We start from the raw sequence: 19,112 nt of genomic DNA on the forward strand, positions 1-19,112 counted from the left end.
ACAATTAAATATGGAGACAAAACTGCCATCACAGTGGCACTCATTTGGAAGTTTAAATGTGGGCACAATTTGCGTGTTGCTGAGTGCCCTCATCTCTTGGATGGTTCTGGGAGTTGAGTGCTCAGAGCTTCATGGGATTTTCTCCTATTGGGCAGTTAGTGCAGTTGCAGGGAGAACTTCAATGCCCACAATATTTCAGAGCAGGTTATTGTTCTGTTAAGTCTGGGTCTATTTCCCAGTAGATATTATTAATGAGACCTTATTAGCACTTCCATTGTGGTGGCAGGATCCTGAAAAACCCAAAAGCCAGTGTGAGCCATTTGCTGGACTTGAGATAGCTGTATGTGCTCTTCCTGAACCAAGTGGCTCATGTTTGACCTAAGATGTAGAATTCTGCCATTTTCACAGTGCTACTAGCAAGCAGCAGTTCTAGAGAGTTAAGTGTCACAGTAAAGTAACATGCAGAGCAATAGAGCACATCACGTGAGTGCATGGATGTTTTCCAACATTTTCAAGGAAGAGTAGCTATAATAACATAGATACTCTGTACAGTTCTCCCAGACTTGGAAGAAAAATAATGGTACTTTCCTAAGCTCCATCCTTTTCAGTTTCAGGGTTTTCGTTTTTAAAAAAGCTGATTCTCAGTAACTTTTTTTGGTTCCTTTTTTCAAAATGACATGAGGCAAACTGATGATTTACCGCTGATCCATCTACTGTAATGAGAATAAAATAGGGAGTGACCGCTTCTTTCTTTTTAAATAGCAATTGACAAGGATACTAGTCTGGCCTACCTAGCCTTTTCTGAGTAATGCACAGAATTAGGGGAGGAAGGATGATCTTGTTTTTAAGGCATTAAATTAGAACTCAGGAACTTTGGGTTAAGTTCCCAGCTCTGACACAGACTTCCTGTGTCACCTTGAGCAAATCACTTAGGGCCAGATTTTGAAAGGTATTCAGGCACTGAAGAGTTAGGCACCTAAATATCTTTAAAATCTGGTCTTTAATCTCTGGGTGCCTCAGTTTCACACTTGTAAATTATGAGTGTTATTTCCCTACCTCACATATATGTTGTGGTGATAAGTTAATTAATTAGTTACTAATATAGCTCTAACTGCTATATTATATGAGCACCTCATTATTTTTATGTATTTATTTTCACTGCACTCCTGTGAGGTCAGGAAGTACTATTATCCCCATTATACAGATTGGGATCTGACAAAGAGAATAAGTGACTTGCCCATCTTCCTAGACTCAGATGTTGAGATAAATTTTGCATTTTATACATAATGCACTAAACTTACTGATAGGTACAACACTAAACCAGACTGAGTTTTGTAAGGATGGTAGTAGTTGTTATGAAAGATGTAAAGTATTATTTTATTTGATTCTGCTATTAGCCACACTGCAGAGAAGAAAAATAACTTGCAACAAGATCCCAGCATTAGATGCAGAACTGTGTGTAGATTATGTTGGATTTTTGAATTGCATATAAAATATATACCCAAACTTGTGCATTAACATCATGGCCAAGGATTGAAAGTGGGGGCCCAGGGAAAGAGGACACATTCCCAAACTCCATCCACAAATAAAGCTCCACCCACTTGAATCTAACACAGGAAATCACTTGCAATAGATTGTGCTGATCAGAAAATGAATGTCCTCCTTTCTTGTGTTCTTTGATCAGTTGTGAAATAGGTGTTCACATTTATATTAGCCTTCAGAATTAATGAATGGAGGCAATTAATCCATTCCTCAGCACCATTATTTCAGTCTCTGCAGACTTGGGCAGGCATTGCTTTGTGTCTGGTTCCTGTTTTGAAGGGTGGTTTTTTTCACAATCACAAGGACTGGAAGCTTCATTTTTTTTTAAAATGAAAGCTTAGCTCTTGGAGCACAAGATGGCAGCCTCTAGAATAAAGTACTGATCCACTGAGCTGTTGCAAGCCAGCCTAATTTGACCCCTGAATATGGCAATGTGTTGGACATCTAGAGCCAGACGGTCAGCTGATGTAAATCAATATTGCTCTATTGTGGGATCTGGCCCCTAAAACAATGTTGTAAAATGGGAAGTTTGAGGCTTTAGACTAACTACAAAACTGAAATATTTTAGCTTATTTCAAACTCTGTTAGTCCTTCAAAAAAGTGTTGTTAGCTGACAACAATTAGTTTTAATGTGATTGTTTCTCGTTGGTCTTTTCTTTTTACTAAACTTTTCACATATTTGAGCAAAAGTGTTTACGATGATGTGTGAAGACAGTAGCAATAAAAGCATAGTCTTTCTTGTGCTATTTTGGTGCCTGCTCTTCCAGTCTTGGCTGGAACCAGAAAGTGCTGGAGGGACACACAAACCAAAATATAAAATGAATCAAATGTTTTTGAACTTCCTGAAAAAATTGTTTTGAACTTGTTTCCAGTTTTACAGGAGCTTGGGTTATTTCTTATTTTTATATGAACTCATTCTTCCATTCTCATTACTTCGTAGTCTTCCTTTTTTCCCCCCAGGGCATAGGAACCAGCTAAAAGGGAAGCTTAATTTATTCCATTTCCCAGGCCTAGCCGATTGTTCTATAGGGGGAGAGGAGCCTTAATGTATACAGGATGTCAAACTGACCCTGAGTGCCATCCACTTTTGACATACAATCACATGGGAGGTAACTCGGTTCAGTTAGAATGTGGAACCAGGTTCTATTTCTGACTCTGCTATTGGCCGCTACAATATGGCTTCAGGCAAAGTTGATTGATTCTTTTGTTCCTCCTCTTCCCTATCGGTAAATAGGGGCTAATGCTCTGAGATCCATGAATGAAAGGTGCCGTGTATGCACAAAACATTTTTTTTTTTTTATTTCCACTATTCAAAACCAAGAAGAGAAGTTGCCTGCAGTTGGGAAACCTCCCTGCTGTTACAATTGTGTTCCATGGTTGACAATATGCAAGACAAACTCTTAGTATGCCTAAGAAAATACATGATGTTTTATTGTTCCAAATGCTGAATAGTGTAGGTGGCTTGAACAGTCAATCTGAGTTGCCGTGTAAGATACCGTTCCTTTCTGACGATGTGAGGCAGAGTCCCATGAGAGCCCTTTTGCACGTTGCTTGCAGTTCACATGGTCACACAGGTCAGCTCTGTGACTCAAGGCATGTCTAAAATAACTCCAGTGCTTTATTTCCTTTATCCCACACACAAGTGATCACTTGGCAAAAATAAATAAATAAATAAAAAATTTAAAAAATGGTAACATCAGGCTGACCTTTTACCTCCAATGTCTATTTCCTAAAAGACTTTTGAAGATAGCATCTGCCCAGTCATCAGAGGTTGTGTAAACTTCCCAGTGCACTTTTATAACTGACTATCAAAACAAACCACAAAATGCACTGCAGTTGTTTTTTGCTTTTTCAGTTCAAAGAGAGCGTAGTGCTTTTGCATGAGATCATCCTGTGTAAACATGGTGATATTTACTGGACAGCCAACCTCAGAGCCTCTGACATTTATATTTTGTGTGTAGAAGAGGAAGTTGTATGAAAAAAAACACCTGTTCTACTTGGAAAAATGGTCCCACCTTACTCAGTCAACCCATTCCCTGTGTTCATTGCTGTGCTGACTAAAATAAACTCTTACTCATGTTAGCTCTACAGAGTCAACACAGTTACAGCTGTGGTCCTACAACGTTCTTCATCCTTTGGCCCAATAGCCAAGTGAACATCCTTTCTTAGGTGCTCCTTCCCTTCCAAAACCCTCGTCCTCCATGGCTTGGTTCTTGCAATGCTTCATTCATTCTGTGTTCCCCAGAGAGGGCTCCATAGACCTCAATTTGAGAATGTGTGTTCAATGTAGCACTTGACTTAGAAAACCTATCCCATCCAAGTACATCCTTAGCGGCAGATTCTGCTACTCTCACGCCTATCGGACTAGACTGTCACAGCACTTGCTCAGCTGGGCAGGGCAGTAAGGTCCTCCCTTTTCTTACACCCTTGCTTAGCCCTGCTCAAATTGTGACTCCAGCTGTGGGAGGCAGGGCAGAACAGTGGTGATTTTCCCAATACTTCCTGCTACCCCTGTGATCAAGTGTGTGGAGGAAGGTGAGGTGAGGGAAGAGCCCTGGCTCCACCCAACTTAGGAGCCAGCCAAAGTTGCATGCCAGGTACACAGAAAGGAGGAGTAAGATGCTCCATGAAAGGGTCTGAGTTAACGTCCTTCCCCCTCCCCACATCAAATGAGGAGCAGGGCAGAAATCGTGCCTCTTTGAGTCACAGTTCATTCTCTGGGGTTGTGAGGTGATGTAGCCTTTCACAGTCCCCTTCTCAAGGCAGATATTTAAATTATACTCTAGCCCCCCAAGTAGTAGGTCCCATTGCAGGTAGTCCCTTGTGAATCAAGGTGACACAATGTTGCACTTCAGGGCTATTTCATTAAAAGAATTGCAGCCCTCTTGATCTTTACAACCTCTGGTGCCATTTGTGACAACCTAAGATACCGTGTATGTCAGTATTTAATGAATCAGACTGTTGGGTTAGTCCCAAAGAACAGGGCATTTAAGTTAATCTTCCTTATTGCCCAGGTTTTATTAACCTAAATAATGGGATTATTCCATTCCTTGCTCAGCAGTTTATTTTCAACTTCATTAACATATTTAAAATCAAGAATATGCCCTGTTATCTCACCAAATACTATTTTAAAGCCAAATAAGAGCCATTTCCTTCTCTTTTTTAAACATACTACAACAAAACATTTACGCACATGTTTAACTTGGAATATGTGCTTAAGTACCATTGAAGTTATAGGACTTAATCATGTGCTTAAGTGTTATGCTGAATCAGGCCTAAATGACTAACTGTCCAGTCCTGCAGTATGCATAGAGTTTACTGCAAGGGCTGTTTCTCTTGAAGTTTGGGGAATGTGGTAGTAAGCACTATGGATAAAATTTTCAAAAGTCCCGAAGTGATTTAAGAGTCTAACTCTCATTTTCAAAAAATGATTTAGACACTTTGGAGCCCAAGTATCATTGAAAATTAATAGGTTCTACAGGTTCCTACATCACTTCGGAACTTTTGAAAATTTTGCCCTGCGCCCAGTAATAAGGCCGACCTGGCAAACACCTATGCTTTCAGCTGCAAAATGAGATCAAACTGGAATGAAATGTGAAACCATAATATGCCGGGCAGAATATCAAAAAGTCCACAGCAAAGATTAGTCATTTCCTATGTGCTTGCTGAGATAGTGAAATCTCTGCGGTAATCCAAACATAGTCCTTGGTGGGCTATAAAAAAGATGTTATGATTATCTTTAACTATACTGTTAAAAAGAATGAGTTATTGTGAAAATATTAAGGATAATAAATTGACACTGTAATGGGGAGGAACTTAAGTTCAGAGAGTTCTATGACCCCCATCCCACACCTGTGTAGTGCCATTGAATCTAATGGCACTCTACATGAGTAGAGTCAGTCCTATGCTTAAGTGTTTGAAGGATCAGGTTATGTTTTTGTAATACTTAAAGAAATTGTATTGCAATGCAACAATCATGCCGGAGGAGGAGGAGGAGTTTATTTATATTACTGTTGTGCCTGGGAGCCCTAGTCACAGACCAGGACTCCAATGAGCTAGGTACTGCACAGATACAAGACTATGTGCTTCATGTACATAAGAAATGCAAGTCATTGTCCCATGTCCCATTGGCACTAAGTATATGCTATATGTACCTTTTGATACATCACTTCCTGCAACACTCCTGCACTGTAGTGCTAAAAATAAGTTCCTGATCCTGCAAACCCTGCATTCACATGAGAAGTGTCACCGATGTCAGTGACACTCATGTGACTAGGGGTTTGCTGCATTGGACCCTGAAACTGCAAGCCTTCTCCACATGGGGCTCCCATTGAAGTCAGTGGGATTCCTGTGCAAAGGAGTAACAGGACTGGGCCTTCTAACAAAGAAAAAGCCCCCCAACCTGAAACAAATACTTACCAGCAACTACACACCACACAACCAAAACACTAACCCAGGAACCACTCCCTGCAACAAAGCCTGTTGCCAACTCTGTCCGCATATCTATTCAGGGGACACCATCATAGGACCTAACCACATCAGCCACACCATCAGGGACTCGTTCATCTGCACATCTACCAATGTGATATATGCCATCATGTGCCAGCAATGCCCCTCTGCCATGTACATTGACCAAACCAGACAGTCTCTACGCAAAAGAATAAATGGACACAAATCAAACATCAAGAATTGTAATGTTCAAAAGCCAGTAGGAGAGCACTTTAATCTCCCTGGACACTCAATAACAGACTTAAAAGTGGCCATTCTTCAACAAAAAATCTTCAAAAACCAACTTAAATGAGAAACTGCAGAACTGGAATTAATTTGCAAACTGGACACCATCAAATTAGGCCTGAATAAAGACTGGGAGTGTCTGGGTCACTACAAAAAGTAATTTCCCCTCTGTTGCTATTCAGCCCTTCTTGTCAACTGTTGGAAATGGGCCACATCCACCCTGATTGAATTGGCCTCATTAGCACCGACCCCATACTTGGTAAGGCAACTCTCATCTTTTCATGTGCTGTATATTTATACCTGCCTACTGTATCTTTCACTCCACGCATTTGATGAAGTGGGTTCTAGCCCATGAAAGCTTATGCCCAAATAAATTTGTTGGTCTCTCAGATGGCACAAGGACTCCTCACTGTTTTTGCGATACAGACTAACACGGCTACCCCTCTGAAACTTGACTTTCAACTGAATCAGAGTGTAAAAAGAGACATTTCTCTGTAAAACACAGCTTCTCAGGAGAAATCAGCATGATAATTTATGGATAGTAGGCAAGCTCCTCAGCTGGTGTGAATTGGTGTCGTTCTATTGAAGTCCATATTGCTGTGCCAGTTCACACCAGAGTTGCTGTAAATTAACCAGCTATGTCAGTTTAGGTGTATTTAAACTTTTTTATGTGGAATTTCATTTCCTTTTTAAATACATTGAAAGAAAAAACATCATCAGGCTGTCTTAGAGTTGATGTGATAGGTGAGCTGGGTGTTTTCATAGATAAAGACTGCTCATGCCACTGTGATTAGGTTTGCCTGCAGCCCTGTTTTGTTTCTATACTTTAGAGTGCAAACTTAGTGTCACATGTTCCCACCTAGCTGAAACAATAAGATTTCATGAATCATTTAAGAGCAAATTTGACTTCTGTGGCATCTTCTGCTCCTGATTTTTTTATTTTTAGATGTTTTTATTTTTTAATTTTTTTTATTTAAAAAACAGTCAGCAAAGAAACGCAGCCCATCATGCTCACTGGAAAAGCAGATCACATTTCAATTTTTGCTCTCCTTGGCATGGACTCCAGATGCGTACTGCTGAGGAGTCACTCGGTGTGCTCTAATCCTTTATGATGCATGCAGTACTTGCTTCTACATGCACTCCTCCGGTGTCTGCATCTTACACTATGTACTTGGAACCACAGACCATATCATGAGGCCTGTTCAACCAGTTAGAATGGGATGTGTGTCAGAAATAATCAGAAAGCATATATAATCTCCCTCTCTCTCTGTAAGTGTATTGCTTGTCTAGTTCTAGTGTTCTGAGTGCTCATGCACACAATATACCAAGAAACTATGGTCCTTCTTGATTACAGCCTAGCCTAATGGCATTTACTAATGTAACACACAGATCTCCTGGTTGTGGTGCTCTGTCCCTCTTGTAACACTGACAGACCCCAGTAGTCGGCAGGCAGGATCAAACCTGGGACCTCTGAAGCTTAGTGCATAAGCGTCTACTGCATGAGCTAAAAGCCACCTGCCTCTTAGCTAAGCCTGTAGCAAACTCATTAATCTCTAATCGATGCCACTAGATGGGACAGAGCACCACATCCAGGATGTGTGTGGGTTACACTAGCACCTTGTATAACTACTTTACTGTATTTCTGTTGTTCATTCTAGTTTCCTGTCACTACAGGCTCAGATTCTGGCTTGGGCGGTGCATATCTACTCACACCCAAAAAGCCATGACCAAGTGGTGAACTTTAGGATGGAAATTGTCCTGATTCTGGCTTTCCTGCAGAGTCACAGAGAGGCCAGCAGACATGTCGTCAGTGGCTAAGCCACGAAGAAATGTTCTGGAATCAGGCTTAGAAGTCAGGGGACATGATCCATGTTTTAGTGCATGCTTGCTCTGTCAGCCCCAACTCCACTCCCCTCTGAACCTGAGCAGATTATTTCTGCTATTGGCCAGAGTTATGTTGGAGGACTCTGCATGGGGGCTTATGGTAGCCTGAGTACTTTCATTAAGGTGTGCCCGTTTGGGGGTCATTTATGGTGGTTTCATGCTGGGGGCCAGAATTTGTCCCACAATGTTTGTTCTCTAGTATACGTAAATGTTTGGCTATGCATGCTGTATTTTAACTACTGCATTTGTTCTGTCTGTAACTGTTGACTCTGTGTGTCAGTATAATGTTTAGAAAATTTTCAGAGCAGTATAAATGCTAACACGTGCACACACGTGCCCTATATACAGAAGTTATCTCCATGTGATACATTGCAAAGCCATGTGATAAAATAGAGCTGTGCATGATGCATTTATTTATCGTGTGCTCATATACTGTGTTGATGGGAGTCATAGAAATAAATACTCACTTAGATAAATGAGATTTGACCTCCACACCTGCCCACTAATCTGTCTCCCCAAGATTTATTATAGTTTCCTAAGCCCTTGAGCAGCTTCAAACATTCATCTTTTTTTTTTTTTAAGAGAGAATCCCTCTCCCATTCCCATCCAAGATTACACCTGCCTATGCCTAATAATGGGTATAATTCAGTGTTGGACCAGTGGTAGCTTTTCTAGACATAAAAATGTCATAACTCCATAGTCCAATATTCTTGTCGCCCTGTAGGGCTCTGTGTCATTGAGATGGGTAGGCTTCCTGCTTCCCAGTGAAGACTGGCACTCTCTCTTTACTCTGGAATGGTCTGAGATATTGGATCTTTTTTAAGTTTTTACATTTTTATGACACAAAAAAAGCTATTTAGGTCATTTTTAGAAGGTTTTCATGACTCCCTCTGAATGCTATACCATAGGACTCATGGCTAACTAAAGTAGCTGGCTTCGTGGGTGGGAGGTACAAAAATCATCCCAATACAGTTTTAAAAAACTTCCCTAAAATATTTCTAAAATACATTTTTCTGCAATATTTATGAAATATAAAGAATGCAGAATGGTGCAACATTATTTAAATGTGTCATTGGCACTTATTTAGAATAACCTATGACAGGGTAGTCAATACGCAGACCAAATCTGGACCAGACGCTTTTGAATGGATCCCGAAATCTTTTTATTTACTTCTTCTTCAGCAGCAGCAGCAGCATCATGATGTTCCTATTACGCCTCTGGCGTTTAGGGCAGTGACAAAGCTCCTCCACTCCTGTCTGTTTCTGGCAAGTCTTTCAATGGTTCCCAAGCTGTGCCCCAGGTTTTTCAGTTCGGCTTCCACAGCTCTTTGCCATGTTGTTTTTGGGCGGCCTCATTTTCGCCTGCCTTCAGGTGTCCATCTTATTGCTACTCTGGAGATGGAATCAGTTTAGATCCGAAGCACATGGCCAATCCATCTCCAGTGCCTTCTGGCAATGATGGTGCTCAGATCCTGCACTGTGTCAATGGATCTTGGTTTGAGATTGTTCTGGGCCAAAAGATACAGAGGATTTTTCTGAGGCAGGTTGTATGGAATAAAGACAGTTTGGACATGTCATACTTTCTCATTCCCCAGCATTCTGCACTATAAAGTAGTTATTATTAATTATTATATCATTATCATTATTATTATTTTATTATATTATCATTATTGTTTTTAAATTATTTTCTCTGGATTCTGGACCTTGACTATACCTTGACCAAGAAAGCTGGACCGTGACACAAAATAACTGACTACCCCAATCTAGGATAACTAGTGGCTTTGCCGTTCATGAAAATATGGACTTCCCAAACTTAGGTCCATGAAACCTTTATACCACAAATTTCTGTCTGTCTATCTCATCCATAAAACATTTAAACCATACCATACCATTGTGTATTCTTTGTATGACACATATATTACAGAAAAATAATTTTAACAGGTATTTTATAGAGTTTGTAAAACAAAACTAAGCACACACGTACATACGTATTGGCATTTTTTTGTATCCACCCATGTATAAAGCTAGCTGCCTTGGTTGCCATGATCTGGCAACTGTCTATAACAATTTTCTTGTGTGGCATTTGCTGGATAAGATAAGAATGGTCACAAATGTCTATACTGTTTTAAGTTGTTGATTGGAATAGTCTGGTTCATGGGCCCTGAAAGTTGTTTCAGGATCCTAAAATGTCTCCTCATGCACTAAGTATGGAAGATCATAACAGCAGATGGATATGTTAATGGGGGAAAATAGATTGTGTTGTACTTACTTCATGCTCCCTTACTATATGTTCAGCTTCACAGTTTATGTCCTCTAGGGGGAGTGTTGCCTATATTGCATGTACTGCGCAAACTGGAATCACACAGCCTCTAAAATGCTTTTTATGGAGCTTTTAAAACTTTCAGCAACTGTCTCCAATTAAATCCTCAAAAGAGGAAGTCTCCAAGCCACAATGCAAAGTTTGAAAATCCCAATCCAGTGAGTTTCAATGACAGCAGGATCAGCTACCTTTGTTTTTACTGACTAGAAGCTTTAAAAAACCTCCCAAGAGTACTTTTGTCTTGATCACAACCAAGATTGTCACTGTGAGTACTATGTGAAACTGCCAGACATTTAAAGGGACACCTCTCTAGCTGTGTTTTGTCATGGAAAAAAATTGGCGTGTTTTTATTTATGCTTGAAATCAGTTTTATTTTACAGCCGTGGTGGCAGCAAAGACGTTTTATTTAGCAGTTCTACTGAGTTCTCTCTCTCTCTCTGATATGATTGCTGTGGTTTTACTGGGTGGTAGTGGGTTTGGGGTAAAACCCGTTTAATTATATAATGGCTATAAGAAAAATGCCATGAAAGGTAGCAACAAAAGGTCCTATTTCAGAACTGTGATATTACCAGAAGGCTGGATTTCAAGGCTGTGAAATAGGTCTTTGAGAAAAAGGTTAAAATCTCTCTCTCTCTCTCTCTCTCAGGTTAACTGAAAATATGAATTAATATTGAGGTATGCAGTTAAATCTTTCGTATGTGATTTCTATATAAGTGGGCGCTGTGAATACTTTGGGGTCATTGGTTTTAAGAAAGGAAAAGTCTTCATGTAAAGTAACAGGTGTTTGATTCTGAAGCTGGCTTTCAGATTTTATTTTTTATTTTTTTTTATTATTGGTCAGTGGGAAGGGGGGGGGGGAGAGAATGTGTCTACACATCCACAGATGTTGACACTGATGTGCACGTACAAAAGTATTGATTAAGTTGTAATTGGCATTATGCTGACTGTCTGTAACCCTCTCATCCTGGCAAGGCCCTAAATGGGAAATGCAATGTGTGACAAACACCCAAAATGGGGAACTCCAATTCATGCAGGACACGATAAAAGTGAGGGGTGGGCATCTGTGTGAAAGGTAGGTAAACACTGTTAGTTACAGTGATGGCTCTGGAAATGAGGGTCTTTTGAGAGGTAAAGATCATCTCTTCTATTTCATAACCTTTGTACATTCCTGATCCACAGATTTTTCTTCTTCATTACAGAAACATGAAAGAATACAGGAAATCCTGTCTTGGCCACCATGAATATCTGCACTAATTAAGCTGCTGACAAGGTACTGGGCAAACAGCAAGGTAAGCTGGCAATCTGTGCCAAGAGCTTTCCATGTAATCTGCATGATTGTATTTTCACAAAGCCTCAGCACTGCAAATATCAAATTTATTGTAAACTGAACAAAGACAAATAATGTCCCAGGTTAGAATACAGCAGATTTGTTTTTGTTTTGAGACTTTTGCAACCAAACTACTCTTCCCAGGGAAAAAGTCCACAAAGCACTGTGTTGTTTTTGAAAAGGCAATATCTTTATAACTGCAACAATCAATTCCCAAACAAAGCTCAGCTCCTCAGATTGACTCAAGGAGAGGTTGGGAGGAGGGGTGGAATGCCTGAAAAACTCCGTTGATGAAAAGGCATGCTGTTTCATGGGTGCCTCCCAGAATTGTGACTCTGTGTGTGTGTGTCTGTGTGTGTGTGTGAGTAAGAGAGAGATCTCCATGACAACTGATTCGGCCAGTCTGTGTTCCTTGCAATCATTTTAGCTGGAATCAGTGCTGTGAAAGGTCATATGAAGGAGTTGTGGGAAGCACAGCAGGTATTAGACCCGAAACTACTGGTTTTTCAGTGCCCCAGCTAATAGGACAAAGTTTTGTCTGGGAAATACAAAACCAAGAATGGAGTGGAAAGGGAAGTGCTGCAAGTTTCAGGTAATAAAAGCTCCCTTTTATTTTTTTTTTATCTTCTTTGAATGCTTTTCCATGATGTTTACTTCAAGCTGAATGACTGTGTTAGTTTGAAATCCCTGGCTCTAGGGAATGATGTCACGTTCCAACAGTTGGATTCTATTAGGCAAAGAGGGGGGAAAACATTGTACTTTTTCTGAATAAAGAACCTTTTTGATCCTTTATTGAATTGAGCGTAAGGGACTGCAAATGTACTTTTTTTTTAAAGTTCTAATGAAGGGACTTCACTCAGGAAAATGCAATTTTATGGGAAGACTTGTAGATAAAAATTTTTTTAAAACCATAGCAACATTCATGATTATATCCAAGATCATTATTCGAGCATTGAAGTCATAGGCTTCAGCAAACTGTTTGTTTTTCTTTCTTTTGGGATGTTACCATGTCTCTCTCATGTAATGAGAAAATAAACAGATTACAGAGCAAATTAAGCATAATATTTGGAACCTACCCACTTTTGTGATCTTTGCATCATTTGAAGACTGGATTGCTGTAGAGTTCTTCTGGGTAGCTCTTGTATCTTAGATTTCTGCACACGAATATATAGTGCATCCTTTATGCTGGCAATCTGGTTTGAAACAAGATTTTCTAACAGAAATTGTATTTTGTTTCTGATCTTAGTCTTTTTTTTTTTAAATGGTGAACATTTTAAAATGAATAGTAGTGCTTTAAACCCAGCAGTAGGAACCTTTTTCTTTTGTTTGCCACACCTCGGTAGATACTGTAAATGGGATCAACGTTATGCTGGTGTGAATAGTATCTTTAGTGGAAAATGCCTGCAGATTAATTTAAAATCCTATGTCTAATGGAGTAACCTGACCTAGGAAAATTTATGAAAATTCTTGTTTCTCAGACTTAACAAAAATACACTGCACTGATGACCATGACTTGAAGATTAGATTGGCCACTACATTGCTTAAAACTCCCCTCTACTTCTCGCTACTTTTTTTTTTATAACTACTTCATTTTGTGCATTTGTGGCTTGATCCAAAGTTCATTGAAGTCAATGAGAGCATTCACATTGGCTTCAAAGGGCATTGGATCTGGCCCTTTTTGAAACCATCTTAGCCTCTTTTTCAATCTTTGGGACCAGGCCACAAGGTCTGAGTTTTCTTTCTTGAACTTTCCAAACAGAGGGTCTTTTGTGTTCTATGAAACAATGAAATACACTTCTGATTGGCTTAAGAGTGTCTGCTAGCACAAATCAGAGATAATGATAATGATGCTTGTTTCCGCTTTTAGTTAGTGATTGTAGGGGGGTAAACATGGAATGAATGGAAATCAGATCTCTCCCCTCAGCCTCCTCCCCTCCAAAAGGTCATGTTTTTAAATGTCCCTCTATCAAAAGGCGTTATCAGTTGCACTTCAAGGATGAATTTCAGAAAAGCTTTAGCAAGCAAACACTGACATCACTCTGAGATGTCAACAACAAACTTCAGAGAGAGAGACAGAATCTCATGCTGCATGTAATCTTGCCATAACACATACACAGTAGTTGATAATTGCCTGTCTGTCAGTTAAGTACCGATTCACATTATGTAACATTTCAGAGTAGCAGCCTTAAGTCCGCAAGGAGTACTTGTGGACCTTAGAGACTAACAAATTTATTTCAGCATAAGCTTTCGTGGGCTACGGCTCATGTAACATTGTTTCTTGCCCACCAGATTTAATCCATTTTGTATTTTATTAATAAAATACTCCTTTCAATAATTTAATATCTAGCCATCAATAACCTAATTAATTAATTTATTGAAACCACTATATAATCATACGTTTGCTGATTGGTTGGGGGCAGTTGGACATAAAGGCATATTTCTTTAAGAGGGAGGAGGACCAGTATGTTCCTTATCATGTTTAATCAGAAACCTGTGCTTTGAACATGACACCTATACCACTTGTAAGCTGCACACTGAAGAGTGGTTTACACAAGCAAACATAAGCCAATTAAGTATGCAAAAAGAAAATCTCCTGCTTGTGCTGGAAGAAGTAAGATCTGTAATGAGCCATTAAAGAGCAGTAACCGCAGAAAGGTCCTAGATCTCAGTTTTCAGCCGGGTTTTCATCAGAGTGGGTTTTTGTGCATGTAAGCAGATGTGCCAACATGTGTAGAGGCCTGATGAAAATTTGGGTTGTCATTCAAAATTAGGGTAATAAATATTATGTTGATCTGGAGGTGCTTTTAAAATGGCAAAGTTTACTTTGCTGTGGTATTTACCTTTCCAAGTACTGCCATAACTTTTAACTCTTGCAGCTGGTAAGCGTCAAGATTTTAATGGTGTCCTGTGCAGTGCAGGATTGGTTCAATGCAAATAGCACTGAACACACTTACTAATCTTTCAACTTCTACCAAATGATGCTTAGGGATCTAACCACATGACTTCCCATGATTTTAATGGAAGATAGGAGACTAAATCACCTATGGTCCTTTTAAAAACATAGGAGTCCTCTTTTCCCCCACCTCTGTGACTGCACTTCTCCAAAAAGGCCTGGTTTGGTTTTTGCTTTCTTTTTCAAAGGCTTCTCTTAATTTAAGAATCAGAAATCATTCAAGGAGGAAGGGATGATAAATATGCTCTTTGATTAATCCCCAAAGCCAAGGAACTGGCAGGAGAATTGAAAGGCAATGTGGTTTCATGTGGCACTGGAGAGAGATTCAGGAAACCTGTGTTCCATTCCTGGGTCTGCCACTGACCTTGAGCAAGTCACTCCACCAACCTGGGCACCATTTTGTCTATTATATTGTAAGTTCTTTGGGGCTTGGACTGTCTCGTACTGTGTTTGTACAATGCTTAACACAAAGGGGCCTCCGTCTTGGTTAGGGCCCCTAAGCACTACTGTAATGTTAATAATAGTGAGATGGCAAGCCATAGTTGAGCATCAAGAGGAATAACTAGCATGGTTACAAAGATCCTGCTAATTTGTTTCTAAGGGGTATGCAACTTCATGATTCCCAAATTTGGAACACAAAATAGCAATATTAAGCACTCCCCTAAAAGTCATTAGCCATATCTCTGTGAAGGGAGACAATCAGATTTATGTTCTACATTAGTGGAGCAATTATATGTTTATCCAGTCAAAGGGTAGAGAAACTAGCACAACACTTGCACTTCAGAGCCCTCCCCGGATGGAACTGACATTGGTATCATTTTGGCTGGTGAGAGTCTCTCAGTGGCAGGTTGGGTTCTGGGATAGCTGTTTGTCACCACCTGCCTTGTTTGATGCTTGTCACTTGTGTGAAGTAGGGTTGCTGTTTAAAGGGACTGAATCTCCTTTAGCCTGAAATTTAAATTATTTACCCCTTCCCCCCCCCATTTAAAACATGTTTATATGAATATCTGGTCCTTCAAAAGATTGAGCTGTTGATTCTGAGGTCAGAAGGGACCATTGTGATAATCTAGCCTGACCTCCTATATGACACAGGCCATGGAACTTCACCCAGCCATTCATGCATTGTGCCCAGTGAACATGCCAACTGAACATGCTGCCTGACAACCCAGGAGATCCAAGGCTTTTATTCCAGGAACCTGTAAAGCGAGCAGCGGCTCAGGATTCCAGCCACAGCCCTGCCAATGTGACTCAGCCCTGACTGTTTGTGTGCCTACCTTGCAGTCACATGTGTGACTGCAGCTCGGGTAGACATACCTGGGCAAGTTTTTAATCTTCTTAGGGACAGTGAAGCTGCAGCAGCTCACGTTTCATTTTGGGCTGTACAAGCCCACCCAGAACCTGTGGTAATTACTCATGCAGCTAGCCTGTGTCTATGTGTGTGCTGCTGAAGCTTCGCTGTTCAGGTTCCTGAGCTAGCTAGGTTAAAGCTGGCTTGGATATGTCTACACAAGCTGCATTCACACCCTGCGATTCAAGTGTAGATATACCCTTAAAGAGAGCACTCGGGGAATGAAAGGGCAATTCATTACCCATGTCTCATGCAACTGGTGCTGCGACTGACAGCCTGGGTGCCAAGTAGTGCTGACGGTGGTTTGTTTTTTGAGTTTGAGGCAAATGCTTGTCCACTGGCTTCTAGACTGAGATTACCAAATTTATTTCAACCAGGCCACAGAACAGAGGCCATCAGATGGTAACAACTTTTGGTTTCTACTGTAGGGGTGGATTTTAGCCACTGACTTGGATGAAGGGGACTCCTGCCCTTATCCCCCACCCCATACGCTCAGAAAATCAAAACAAAGGACTCAAGGGGTTCCTGTAGCAGAGCTTGTTATAGAGATCAAGTCTTCTGGAGAGCAAACAAGTGCATGGCTAGCCAGTGTGCTAACACCTACTGCACCGACACCTTGTGGTGAGGGCTGTACATATAGAGTTTGCCCAAGAGCTTATTTTGTAATGGAAGAGGTGCTGGGGCTCAAGCAATTTTTTTACATGTATAACTGGTGCAGCAAGCCCAGAGGTGCCTGGGCTGTGAATTCCCAAGCCTACAGATGCCAGGGCTCAGCCCTGGCACAAATTAAACACTGCCCTCTGGAGCTTGTCCTTTGTGAGTTGCTGTGAATCTTTGTAGAAGTCCAGTGAAGGAAAATCTTTTTTTCCAGAGCTGCCCAGGAAGGATGATGCTGTTCACTGTACAAATGATCCAGACATCTTATGCTTTTCAGAGACAGCGAAGTGAAATTGTACAACAGGCCCTTTTAGTGCTACAGGGAAAGTTACTGTTCATGGAACCAGGCCCCGGGCACACTGCATAGTGGGAGTGGGATTTTTTAAAGCACTGAGCCTTGGCCTACCTCTATTCCCATTGAAGCTAACAGTAAAACTCCCATTGACGTTAATGGGAGCAGAGTTAGGCCAAAACTCTCTCTCTCTCCTGAAAGCTAACCCGAAGTATTGTCGGGGGAAAAGATGTTTCCATTTCAGTCAGGTGTAGCAGCCTCTCTTGTCACGTTTGCCTGGGGGATGGCACCTGAGAGGATAATAAAGGCGTTTTGTATAAAGGTTAAGTCCTGCTCGTGATGCTGCGGGTGTGTGAGGAACAGGATGAGTGGATGTTGCTTAGATGTAAGGCACAAGCATCATTGCGCACAGTGGCTGATATTTCCCCTGCGTTAAAAGGCGTTGCGCAGGGAAGTAGGAAGGGGATTTGGTAAATAGAATTCATGCCATTGGCAGCAGGCAGGGTAAGGGGCCACAAGCTCCATATAATTGGAGAACCTGATCATAGAATTTCTAGAATTGTGTACCTCCCTGCACACCCTCAGCAGCCCCCCTGTATCAGCCCTGAAACAGAGCTCCGATCTATGATGCACAGTGGGCAAAGAGCTCCTCCTTATGCAACTTCACCACTCTTTTCCCTGCCCTATCTTCCACCCCCACCTGACTTGGAAATGTAGGATGGAGTCATAGCATTCAGCACTTTCCCCACAGTCACTGCAGTGGGGTCGTGTTCTGGGTTATTTTTTCTTTACTCGTGATTTTAGGTGAGCTCCAAAGTCTAAATATGTCGTCTTTTGTGTGCGTGCGCGCTAGTTTCAGGTTTTATTTACACACTATTGACCATACAGAGAATTTGTGCTGAAAGGTGCAGCTCAGGGTACGGCTTTGAGTAACATCACTGCTCAAGTCTTCCAGGTTTTGCTGTGGATCTCCCAGAAAAAGACCAGAGGCTGTCTTTTTACATCTCACAGATGAATAAAGGGAAAAGCATTTTGAGCAGGATCCTTGGCTGGTGTAAATCCAGTGTAGTGCCATTGACTCTAATAGAGTTATGCTGATTTTCACCAGCTGAAGATCTGGTCCTTTTTAAAAACGGCTTTTAGCTTTGCAAGTTATTCACATGTGTGTTTGATACAATTGGTTCTGCCCTGTTCCTTTTTCTTGTTTTTAATGTATCTCCAAAAATATGACACACAACAAAGATTTAATGCAGAGGTGCAAAATATGGGTTAAAGTAGCAGGGCCATCATCCAGGTGTATGAGACATTTGAGAAAGTATCATTACATTACAGATTATAAGGTCAGAAGGGACCCTTGTAATCATCTAGTAGTCTGACCTCCTCTACAAGACAGGCCATAGGACTGTCCTGAATTAATTCCTGTTTGAACTAGAGCATATTTTTAGAAAAACATCCAATCTTGATTTTAAAGATGGCAGTGATGGAGAATGCACCACAACCCTTGGTAAATTTTTGCCAGTGACTAATTAAGCATACTGTTTAAATGTGCACCTTATTTCTAGTCTGAATCTGTCTAGCTTCAACTTCCAGCCTTTGGCTCTTGTGTTTTTGTCTGCCAGACTGAAGAGTCCTCAAATATCAAATTTCTGGTGCTCATATTGATATTTGGAGACTTTGATCAAGTAACCCTTTAACCTTCTCTTTGTTAAGCTAAACAGATTGAGTTCCTTGAGTCTATCACTAAAAGGCAGGTTTTCTAATTTTTTAATTATTCTTGTGGTTCTTCTCTGAACCTTCTCCAATTTATCAACATCCTTCTTGAATTGTGGACACCAGAGCTGGACACTGTATTCCAGAAGTGATCACACCCATGCCAAATACAGAGGTAATATAACCTCTCTCTTCCTACTCAAAATTCCTTTGTTTATGCATCCTAGGACTGCATTAGTCCTTTTGGCCACAGCGTTGTATGTGCATCATAAGGCAGCGGGACTTGATGAAGCAGGTTGTTTACAAAGTGTCGGAGAGTCTTTTCAGCACTTGCTTTTGGCAAGTG

The 19,112-nt window shown here is 40.8% G+C and overlaps 1 protein-coding gene across 8 annotated transcripts in view; it reads left to right on the forward strand.

Annotated features, from left to right (window-relative positions):
• The first annotated feature begins 10,666 nt into the window (after nucleotides 1–10,666).
• DENND2B (DENN domain containing 2B) overlaps nucleotides 10,667–19,112 on the forward strand; it is a 240,505-nt gene continuing 232,059 nt past the window's right edge. For 2 of the 8 annotated variants that reach the window (XM_045014300.1, XM_045014298.1), the window contains exons 1-3: nucleotides 10,667–10,744; nucleotides 11,126–11,154; nucleotides 11,679–11,768. The gene's annotated coding sequence lies outside the window, so the exon portion shown is untranslated. Of the gene's footprint in view, nucleotides 10,745–11,125; nucleotides 11,155–11,678; nucleotides 11,769–12,147; nucleotides 12,399–19,112 lie in introns of those variants that run through there. The other 6 variants (XM_045014299.1, XM_045014303.1, XM_045014297.1 and 3 more) reach the window with 6 other exon arrangements.

The sequence above is a fragment of the Mauremys mutica genome, chromosome 4, assembly GCF_020497125.1.
Source record: "Mauremys mutica isolate MM-2020 ecotype Southern chromosome 4, ASM2049712v1, whole genome shotgun sequence".
Lineage (NCBI taxonomy): Eukaryota > Metazoa > Chordata > Testudines > Geoemydidae > Mauremys > Mauremys mutica.